This window comes from Arachis stenosperma, chromosome 4 (assembly GCF_014773155.1).
Source record: "Arachis stenosperma cultivar V10309 chromosome 4, arast.V10309.gnm1.PFL2, whole genome shotgun sequence".
Classification (NCBI taxonomy): domain Eukaryota; kingdom Viridiplantae; phylum Streptophyta; class Magnoliopsida; order Fabales; family Fabaceae; genus Arachis; species Arachis stenosperma.
In genome coordinates this window covers 53,564,793-53,576,664 of record NC_080380.1, presented here as the reverse complement: position 1 = coordinate 53,576,664, position 11,872 = coordinate 53,564,793, and the positions used below count along the sequence as shown (strand labels likewise).

At 39.2% G+C, this 11,872-nt stretch overlaps 1 non-coding gene across 1 annotated transcript; it reads left to right on the top strand.

The window, feature by feature from the left end:
- Positions 1-8,336: 8,336 nt before the first annotated feature.
- LOC130977406 (small nucleolar RNA R71) lies at positions 8,337-8,440 on the top strand. The gene has a single exon (XR_009085097.1). It is a non-coding gene; the product is annotated as a small nucleolar RNA R71 (small nucleolar RNA).
- The last annotated feature ends 3,432 nt before the right edge of the window (positions 8,441-11,872 follow it).

Here is an 11,872-nt window from a genome sequence, read left to right as displayed (position 1 = left end):
GTCCTATTTATACTAGACTAGTTACTAGGGTTTACAGAAAAGTAAATGCAGAAATCCCTTCTAGGCCACTTGGTGTGTGTTGGACTGAGCATTGAAGCTTTCATGTGTAGAGACTTTGTTTGGAGTTAAACGGCAGCTTTATGCCAGTTTGGGCGTTTAACTCCAGCTTCTATCTTGTTTCTGGCGTTTAACGCCAGAATAGGCAGGAAGTTGGCGTTTAAACGCCAGTTTGCGTCGTCAAAAACTCGAGCAAAGTATGGACTATTATTTATTTCTGGAAAGCCCAGGATGTCTACTTTCCAACGCAATTGAGAGCGCGCCATTTGGGTTTCTGTAGCTCCAAAAAATCTATTTCGAGTGTAGAGAGGTCAGAATCCAACAGCATCAGCAGTCCTTTTTCAGCCTCTAAATCAGATTTTTGTTCAAGTCCCTCAATTTCAGCCAGAAAATACTTGAAATCATAGAAAAATACACAAACTCATAGTAAAGTCCAGAAATGTGAATTTTGGTTAAAAACTAATAAAATATTCTAAAAAGTAGCTAGATCCCACTAAAAATACCTAAAAATAATGCCAAAAAGCGTATAAATTATCCGCTCATTAGAAACTAAATTGGAATATAGAATTCAGAAATTGAAAGGAAATAAAACTAATACCTAAAACCTAGAAAGATGAGAGCCTCTCTCTAGAAAACTTCATATAAACCTAAAGTTATGTGAATGATGATAAGTGTATGATTGAATGATGCCTTCTCCCTTCAGTCCTTGGTCTTTTTAGCCTTTTTCTGCCAAAGATTGGCTTCAAAACTGGGTCAAAGCTCTTCTAAAATTGCCAGGTGCGATTTCATTAAAGTCATCATGCGGCATCGGCGTGTACACGTACAGCACGCGTACGCTCCCTAGACTTGGATTTTCTTTATTCCTCCACTTTGCATGCTTTCTCTTCACTTCTTTGATCCATTCCTAGACCTTCTCAATATGAAATCACTAATAAACACATCAAGGCATCTAGTGAAATCAAATGGAGATTAAAATTATCAATTTAAGGGCCTAAAAGTATGTTTTCACACTTAAGCATAAATTAGGGGACAATCAAAACCATACTATTTCTTTGATTAAATGTGAGAAAAGGTTGACAAAGTACTCTGAATTCAACATAATGTGAACCCTAAAAATGGGGTTTTCAATTGTGTCTAAATTAATGTTGTCAATTGAGAATGTACTTGTGTTGATGTTGAGCAATGTCCCTACAGTCTTTAAGTCAATTACATTTAGTTTCTTTAGTTTTGAATAAGAAAATCATGTATGAAATAGAACATGCTTCCATAGTTAGTTTAGGAATTTCAATTAAGTCATGTGCATTTAGTTCTTTAGTTTACCTTTGGCTTCCAAGCTTAGATGTTTAGGCCACTGCACAATGCTTAGATTTTAGGCTTTGATCTTGAGTTCAATAAAAGAAAATGAAAGAAAATGTTGTGAAAAAGGAGAGTAAAGTCCAATGTTGTAGGATAAAGTCCTAGCGTTTGTGGTGGTGTTTGCTAGCTAAGTTGGTTCATCAATAAGGTACAGGCTAAGATATCTCTTGAATTATGAGCTTGAAGTGCTTTCTAGGAGACTTAGATGAATAATAAGATCCTAAAAAGAGAAAAAGATAATGAAAAGAAAGAAAAGAGCAAGAAATAAGCTAGGCACCAATAGTTTGAACCTTGAGGCATGTGTCTGTGGTGTTTCTGTGCAAGGATCTGCTTGGATGATTAGGTTCTGAGGAGTGTTTTATCACTCAATAACTTGGGTTAACTAACCGGGATTATCAACTGAAAGTCCACTATAAAGAGCAACCTTGTCACAACACATTTAGCAACCCAAAGAGGTACTGGACACCAAGGTCTCAGGAATGAATAACAAACCATGTGCCTGTGTTGTGTATGTGCTGAGGAGAACTTGAGTGAGTAAGCTCGTAGGGGTTTTTCAACACCTAGCACCTTGAATCAACTGGTTCGAGTGTTGCCTGAAAGCTTATCATAAAGAGTTGCCTCAACACGGAGCACTTAGCTAAAGAAAGCAATAAGCTCTAAAGAGAAAAAAAAACAAAAACAAAGCTAGGTTGATGATCAAAGAATAAGAGTCTCATAGAAGGAAAGAGAGTAAGTATTTAAGGGCATATTATAGCCTAGAACCCAGCAAAAACATGAACCTAATTGTCATGCATGAAACTCCATGAACCAAGGCTTTGAATTCTTTCAATAAGGACTTGTATCTCTTTGTATTCTCATTCATTCCTCTTATATTCTATCACTTGCTTGAGGACAAGCAAGATTTAAGTTTGGTGTTGTGATGCTAGGGCATCTTGGCTAGTTTCACAAGTGATTTTTAGTATGTTTTAGGTTAGTTCATGCAATTTCTTAGGTAATAAGCAAGTATTGGTTGAGTATGCATTCATATCTTGATTCAATCAAACATTGTGAAGTCTACACATTTTCATGAGAATAAGGCAAGGATTGATTGATGTAATGAGTGGTGCATTATCTCATGATTAGAGCAAGGCATTGATGCAAATTGTTTGATTGATTTCAGGTAAGAAGAAGCGAGAAGAGCACATTAGTACCACTAACGTGGCCATTAACGTGGGCTTAATTGGCTTTCCCAAAATGATTGAAGCTTTGGCTTCTTCCTCCATATCCAACACCACAAAGTCTTCTGGGAAGATGAAGTCTCCTACCTTCACCAACAAGTCTTCTACTACTCCATGGGAAAATTTAAATGATCGGTCTGCTAATTGAAGTGCTATTTTTGTTGGTTTGGCTTCCTTAATTTTGATTCTCTTCATCATTGCTAAGGACATTAAATTTATGCTAGCTCCTAAATCACATAAGGCTCTTTCCACTGTGATTTCTCCTATAATATAGGGAATTTGGAAGCTCCCAGAGTCCTTCAATTTCTGAGGTAGTTTTGTGTTGAATAATAGCACTATATTCCTCAGTTAACACCACAGTTTCATCATTTCTCCAGCTCCTTTTCTTGGTCATTAACTCCTTCAAAAACATGGCACATAGTGGCATTTGCTCTAGTGCTTTAGCAAAGGAGATGTTGATTTAGAGTCTCTTGAAAACTTCCAAGAATCTGGAGAATTGGTTATCCTTTTCATTCTTCTTCAATCATTGAGGGTAAGGTGCTTTTGGAACATATGGTTTCAAGACTTCTTTTTCTTGGGGTGGGTTGGAGGTAGGTGCTTGTGCTTCTTTTTTGTCACTTAAACTTTCATCCACTTTCTTTCCTTGTGTTTCCCTTGAGGATTCCTTCAGTTCCTTCCCACTCCTTAGTGTGATGGTCTTACATTCCTCCCTTGGGTTTGCCATGGTATCACTACAAGAACTGTGGTTAGGGACTTGCTTGGATAGGTATCCAACTTGTACCTCAAGCTTCTTGATGGCAGCTCCTTGGTTTTGCATATTGGATCTCACCTCCTCCTTGAAAGCTCTCATGTCCTTAGATTCCTTGCAAAGTTCTCCAAGCAAAGCCTCAATACGGGATAATCTATCTTCAGATGCCTGTGATGGTACGCTAGAATTTGGATGTTGAGGATGGCTATCTTGTGTTTGATATGGAGGTTGGAAGATGTGTTATGTGGGGTATGATATGGTCTTTGGTTGGAGTGTTGATAAGTGGAGTTCTTGTAATGGTTGGGTTTTGAGGTCTAAGGTCTTGGTTTTGGTTTTGGTTTTGCTGGTTTGCCCACCCAGAGTTTGGGTGATTCTTCCAACCAGGATTGTAGTTTTTGGAGTGTGGATCATAGGGTGTCTTGATGAGTTCCTAACATAATTGGCTTGTTCCCAATCACCTCCTTCCTCTGCATTCACCCCTTCTTGAGCTGGTGGTTGAGTATTGATTACCGCAACTTGGTTCCTCTCCATCTGCTTGGTGAGCTCTGCTAGTTGATTGGTAATCAACTTGTTTTGAGCTAGCAATGCATCCATATGGCTCAACTCCATCACTCCTCTATTGGTGCTCCGATCTAAGGCATAGAAGTACTCATTATTAGCCACAGTTTCAATGATATCTATAGCCTCTTCTATGGTCTTTTTTGTATTGAGAGATGCTTCTGAAAAGTTGTCCAGAGCCTTCTTTACTTCTCTAAAAAGGCCTTCATAGAAAATATGCAGCTGCACCCATTTGTTGAATATATCAAGTGGACATTTTCATGTTAGCTCCTTGTATGTTTTCCAAGCTTCATACAAAGTCTTTCCATCTGGCTGCCTGAAGGTTTGCACCTCTGTTCTCAATTTGATTATCCTATGTGGAGGATAAAACTTTGTTAGAAACTTGTTGACAACATCCTCCAGGTGGTAAGACTCTCCTTATGAAAGGACTCAAGCCACTTAAGTGCTTTGTCCCTAAAAGAAAAGAGGAACAAGAGCAATCTATAGGTGTTAGGATGAACACCATTGGCTTCATAGTGTCACATATTCTCAAAATTGTGGTTAGATGCTACTTGGGATCCTCCTATTGATGGATGAAAATAGAATTTCACACAAACTCGCCGACAAGTATACCGGATCGCATCAAGTAGTAATAACTCACTAGAGTGAGGTCGATCCTACAGGGATTGATGGATCAAACAACTTAGTGAGCTAACAGTGGTGAATTGTGTGCAATTGAGGCAGTAGAAAGTAAATTACAGTGAATTAAAAGTGCAGAATGTAAATCAACAGAAGCTTAAAGAGCAAGAAAAGTAAATTGCATCAAATGTAAAGGGAATTGGGTGCAGGGAAATTAAAGAAAGCATTAAATCAGACTTCAGAACAATTGCAAAAGATTTAAATTGCATGAAAAGTAAATTCAAATCACAGCAAACTCAAATGTAAAGTTGTAGAAAGTAAATTTGCAGAAGAGAATTATTAGAAACTGAAATTTCATGAGCCAAATTGAATACTGAAATGTAATAGTGCAAAAAAATAAAAGTGTATCAACTATGATAAGCTCTTTGGAGTCTCTAATCCTCCAAGAGAGATCTGGAGTCTTTAATCCTCCAGCCTGAGCCTTCTATTCTACCACCACTCCTACTGTGCGCCCCTCTCATTACTGTGAACTAAAGCCTTTTTATACGCATTCCTAAATTACAAATGAAATTGAAATTGAAAACAAATTACAACTCAAATGAAATTCCTATTCTAATTGTTTGTTGTGCCTTTGAGTGATGTCAATGGGCTCTGCTTGCTTTGGTGTGTCAATGTGCTTGGAATCAGATTTAATTGAGCAAAAATTCACTTCCAGGAGAGCGTTCTCTAAATGAGCACAGCATTCTCTAACGAGCACTCGCCATGCGTACGCGTCACCTACACGTACGCGTGGGTCTTCAAACATGCCACTTCCACACTGCCGCTCAGCCCACGCTTGCGCGTCCTTCTTCAGGTAAGTCCTACCCACGCATACGCGTCATGCATGCGTACGCGTTGATGGCTATACTTCCATTCCAATTTTTCTTTGCTCGAAAATGCTCACTCTTGCAACGTAGCGTTCTCTTTGTAATTGAACGCCCATCACATCCACGCGTACGTGTCATGCATGCGTATGCATGGGTCTTCAAAAATCCTTGCCCAACTCGTAAGCGTTATGTATGCGTGCGCGTCGTAGGTTTTTCGCGCCAAGAGTGCTCTCCTTGTTTAAATCATGGGCCACGCTTTTAAAAGCATGGCCTAAGGCTCCAAAGCATGCTCAAACTCCAAATTGTGTCCAGAATTCTTCATTTGAGCTTATTTTGTGATTTCTGCTTCTTTTCCTTCATCTTTTCACCTATTATCAACCAAACAGATACATCAAAGCCTTGCATAATCATCAAATCTTGCATTATTCATATTATCAACTAAATCTTGCAAGAAATCTAATGAAAATGAATAAATTACCAATGTTTGATTGAATTAAGACAAGCATGAATTTCTCACTCAAACACTTACTTATTGCCTAAAAATGCATGAAAACCAAGTAAAAACTAATGAAATAGGCTTGTGAAACTAGCCTAAGATGACTTGTCATCACAATACCAAACTTAAATCTTGCTTGTCCCCAAGCAAGCATTAAGACAGAACAAGAATGAGTGAAGACAGAGAAGAGGATAGTCTTTATTTGGAAAACATTCAATACTGGTTAACAGGGTTTTCATGCATGGTATCTTAGAGATTTTTATTTTGTGGCTTAGACATCAACACTCATTTAGATCTTTACTTGAATTACACAAAAATTGAGACTTGTTATTACTTGGTTCTTGGTTTTTCTTGCTCTCTTTCTTTTGATTGAGATTTATTGCTTAGCTCAGGCTTAATGCTATGTGATAAGGCAGCTTTTTAGAGTAAGCTTTCAGCCAGCATCTCCGCCCCAGTTAGTTCAAGATGCTAGGTGTTGAAACACCCTATGGGCTTACTTGCTCAAGCCTCTCCTTAGAACACACATCACAGGCATTTAGCTTGTTATGTTCATCTCTGTTTGTTCTTTGGAAATTGATGCCCAGCACTTCTTTGGGTTACTAAATGCTTTGTCTTAAAGTAGCTCTTGATGGTGGACTTTTGATTGGCAATCCCGGGTTAGTTAACCCAAGTTACCGGGTGATAAAGTACCCCTTAGAACCTAGTTATCCAAGCTTATCTTTGTACAAGAACATCATAGGTATTTATCCAAATTTCCAGCCATTGGTGCCCAGCCTTGTTTATTTCTTCTTTTTTTTTTGTTTCTTTTTCTTGAATTTTCTTTCTTTTTATTTTGGACCTTTTTCATTTGTCAATTCTCATGAAATGTAACTCAAGTTCATATCACAAAGTCATGCCAACATTCTGCCTTATTTATAAGTCAACTAATGAACCAGCACATACCACCACATAACCTTATTTTGTCTCATATCATACCAGACTTTTACTCTTTCTCTATTTCACAGTTATTTTTCTTTTATTCAAGCATGAGGAACAAAGTATATAATTCAAGTAAGATGAAAGTGAATCAAGCACTTAGACTAGCAAGCCATAACAACATGAAAACAAACATTGTCATGAGGGACAGAGGCATTAAGTTGATGCTTGCTCCCAGGTCACAGAGCCCTTTATCAAACATTGTCTCTCCTATAACACAGGGAATGTGGAAACTCCCTGGATCCTTCTTCTTTATAGGTGGCCCTGTTTGGATAATAGCACTGCACTCCTGTTCATCTTTATTATCTGTCCACCCTTCAATGAACTCTTCTTGGCCAGTAGCTCCTTTATATACTTGATGTAGGAGGGCATTTGCTGGAGGGCCTTAATGAATGGTATATTTATATCAAGAGATGCAAACATCTCGAGGAACCTTGAATACATTCTCCCTGCTACACCACCCTTAAGCCTTTGGGGGAAGGGTGCATATGGGTTCAGGATCTTCCCTTTCCTTAGCTCTTCCCTGAGTGTGGGTTGGGGTGCATGATTTTCCTTCGGGCTGTCTTGGAGGTGTTCTGTTTGTATGTCTACTTCCTCCACACTCTTCTCATCACTTGTGGTGATCATCTTACATTCTTCCCACCTGACCTTCCTTGTTTCTTCTCTTGGATTCTTCTCCGTGTCGTTGGGAAATCCATCAGTGGGTTTGGGAATTTGTTATGATAGATACCCTACTTGGGACTCCAGTCTTGATGGTTTCCCCTTGGTTTTTGATATTGGCTCGCACTTCATCCTTAAATACCTTATTGTCTTGGACTTCTCTACATATGTCTTCAAGTAGAGTCTCAATCTTTGAAAGTCTATCCTCGGTTAGTGATGGTGGGGTGAGATTAGGTGGTTGTTGATAGGATCTATGTGAGGTATGTTGGTGAGTTGCATTGTTGTTGGAATTGTGGTTGTGGCGTCTCTGGTCTTGGCCTTGGTCTTGTTGATTCCCCCACCCAAAGTTGGGGTAATTTCTCCATCCAGAATTGTAAGTTTGGGAGTATGGATCATGGATTTGTCTGGGTGAGTTCCCAACGTAGTTGGCTTGTTCCCAGTCACCTTATTCCCCTGCAATCACTCCTTCTTGAGCTGGTGATGAAGTGATGACTGCTGCAACTTGGTTTTCCTCCACCTTCTTGGTAAGATCTGCTAACTGCTTTGTGATTTTCTTATTTTGAGCCAGTAATGCATCCATGTGGTTTAGCTCCATTACTCCTCGAGTGCTGCTTCTTTCAGAAGCATAGAAGTAGTCATTCTCAGCTACCGTCTCAATGACATCTATGGCTTCTTCAATGGTTTTCTTCTTGTGTAGAGAGCCCCCTGAGGAATGGTCTACAGACTTCTTTGACTCATAAGAGAGACCTTCATAGAAAATGTGAAGCTAAACCCATTCATTGAACATGTCTGGTGGGCATCTTCTTGTTAAGTCCTTGAATCTCTCCCATGCCTCATAGAGAGTCTCAGCATCTTGTTGCCTGAAAGTTTACACCTCAGCTCTCAGCCTATTAATTCTTTGAGGAGGGTAGAATCTTGCCAAAAATTTGTTCACCACATCTTCCCAATTTGTTAAGCTCTCCTTTGGGAATGACTCCAACCACTTGGATGCTTTGTCCCTAAGTGAAAAAGGGAACAAAAGTAGCCTATAGACATCCGGGTGGACTCCATTAGACTTCACAGTGTCATATATTCTCAGCAAAGTGGTTAGATGTTGATTGGGGTCTTCTTGGGCACTTCCTCCAAATGAGCAGTTGTTCTGAACAAGGGTGATGAGCTGGTGTTTTAATTCAAAAGTTGTTGGCATGTATGGTGGACTTTTGGATGCTACTTCCACAATTTCCTGGATTTGGATTGATGTAAGAGCCTAGAACTCTCCTCTTGCCCAGTATGATTTGTAGGGCCTTCTCTGGCATGGTTGTGAGCTTCTCCTTCATGATTGTTTTCCAAATTTCCCTCCATGTTTGTTTTAAAATACTCTTCCTCTTCCTCAGCACCAATAACTCCTTTCCCTCTTGCTTCCCTCCTTAATCTCCCGAGGGTCCTTTCCGGTTCTGAATCGAAGGAAGTTGAAGCTCCACTTCTTCTCCCGTCATACAATTAACAGAGCACACAAGAACTAAATGAGGAGATTATTCTTGTTAGAGTGATTGTTAGTGTGAGTGATGCAAATTATCAAACAGTTAGTGGGTTAGTGAGCAAAATTGTAAATAATAACAAAGAAAAGAAAAAAAATAGAGAGGGTATAGGGGATGAGGAAGAAACTGAATAAACTGAAGGTAAATGGCTAGATAACGTAAACAAACAAAATAAAAAAATGCTCAATCTAGTGAACTTCCAACTTAATCATTGTTGATACAAAATCAATCCCCGACAACGGCGCCATAAACTTGATGCACGAAAACTTGTCTCTCGACAAATTTCCCTTCGGCAAGTATACCGAATTGTTGTCAAGTAAAAACTCACAATAGAGTGAGGTCGAATCCCACAGGATTGATTGGTCAAACAACTTTAGTTGGAAGAGTATGCTAGTTGAGCTAAACAGAGTATAGTTTGAGAATCGCAGAAAATTAAATAGCGGGAAAGTAAATAGCAAAAATAAAGTGCAGAATCTTAAATGGAAATTTGAGGAAGTGATCATGGAAATAAATGGTAGAAAGTAAAGAGAATGGATAAGATCAGAAATGGGGAATTCATTGGGCTCAGGAGATGTTGTATTCTCCGGATCAAGTTCAATTTCATCTCTCCCTCAATCAATGCATCTATTGATCTCCTTGGCAATCTTAGGTGATTGGATCCCAATTCCTTGGCAATCCAATCTCTCTAAGCTTGAACAATTGCCCAATTCCTTGATTTAATTGCTCATGGGAAGAGATGAAGTATGGTCACTGATTACACCACATGTATTTCCAAATCAAAGTGTTGGGAGGATTACATGTCACTATATCTGCCCAGACCCCAATTTGGTCCAACATGAGAAAGCATTTCTAGCATGATCTCCTCATCCCTTTTCCAAGGCTCAGAGGAGACCCAATTATGGAGAGTTTCTTTTCCAAGACAACTAACCAATTGAACTAAGATCAAAAGCTTTCTAGTAAATCAAAAGAGATGAAAGAAGAAGAAGAATGAAAACTATAATTGATCCATCAAATTACAACAGAGCTCCCTAACCCAATGAAAGGGGTTTAGTTGTTCATAGCTCTAGAAATGGAAAATGGCAGAAAAGAATACATGCTTCAAAATGCAGAAAAGTAAATATACAGAGGGTAGTTCTCTAAAGTGCCAAGCTTCTCTATAGTTCAAAACTACTCCTATATATACTACTCTTCTTGATCTTCTAGTGAGTTCTGCAAGTCTTGGGTGTGGGCCTTAGATCTTGAGTTGAAGCAGTTACAATCGTTAGTGGGCTCAGCTTGAAGAAAGGTGTGAGTTAGGCATGGGCGTTAATGATGTTAACGTCAAGTGAAATTGTGGGTTCAAGAACGTTAGTGGCAATCACCTTTTTCACTAATGTTCTAACCCCATATAGTCCACGTTAACTTCAATGTTAGTGGCACTAACATGACTACTAACGTTGCCTTATGAACCTTCGCAAGCGTTATTGGGACTTACCTTTCGCAATAACATTGCCTTATGCCCCTCTTTCCTTACGTTAGAGTTCACGTTAGTTAAACTAACGTGACTCTTAATGTGGGCATGCCTATCTTCGAGAGCGTTAGTGACACTTACCTTTGTCACTAACGCTCCAAACGCCCCTACTCTCCATGTTAGAGTTCACGTTAACTAGGTTAACGTGGCCACTAACGTGGTAGTGAATGCCATCTCCAACGTTAGTGACAAAGGTGAGTGTCACTAACGTTGGCTTATTAATCTTAGCTCCACGTTAACTTTCACGTTAGTGGTCTTAACGTGACCACTAACGTGGGCAATGCTAGCTTGATCCAACATTAGTGACAAAGGTGAGTATCTTTAACGTTGGCATTGTTCCTCCCTTCCACGTTAGAGTTCACGTTAACTAAGTTGACGTGACTCTTAACGTGGCTCATTGCCAATTTTTGGAGTGTTAGTGGTGTTCACGTTTACCACTAATGCTGGAGCTCTCTTTATCTCCACGTTAACTACCACGTTAACCTAGTTAACATGGCAATGAACGTGGGCTTATAATGGCTTCGCAGGCGTTATTGATGATCACTTTTCTCATTAACGTTGCAAGCGCATTCCCATTCCACGTTAGTGGTCACGTTAATTGGATTAACGTGGCTACTAACGTGGTTCTTCCTTGCTTCCTTTGTCCTGAAATCAAGAAAATAAAGTGCATCAAAGTTCTAGCCAAAGTCATGAGATTATGCATCACCAGTTTGTCATTCAATTCTTGCAAAATCCTCATGAAATGATGTAAAATTCACAATAGTTGCTTGAGTCAAGGTGTAAGTGTATTTTCATCCAAAACTTGCCTTATTCACTAAGAAACTGCATGAAACTACCCTAAAACAGTAAAGAAAAGTTCAGTGAAACTGGCCTAGATGCCCTGGCATCAGTAAGCTTTATGTACGCGGGCGCGTCGTAGCGTTTTCGTGCCAAGAGCGCTCTCCTTGTTTAAATCATGGGCCACGCTTTTAAAAGCATGGCCTAAGGCTCCAAAGCGTGCTCAAACTTCAAATTGTGTCCAAAATTCTTCATTTGAGCTTATTTTGTGCTTTCTGCTTCTTTTCCTTCATCTTTTCACCTATCATCAACCAAACAGATACATCAAAGCCTTGGCGTAATCATCAAATCTTGCATCATTCATATTATCAACTAAATCTTGCAAGAAATCTATTGAAAATGCATAAAATTACCAATGTTTGATTGAATTAAGACAAGCATGAAATTCTCACTCAAACACTTACTTATTGCCTAAAAATGCATGAAAACCAAGTAAAAACTGATGAAATAGACTTGT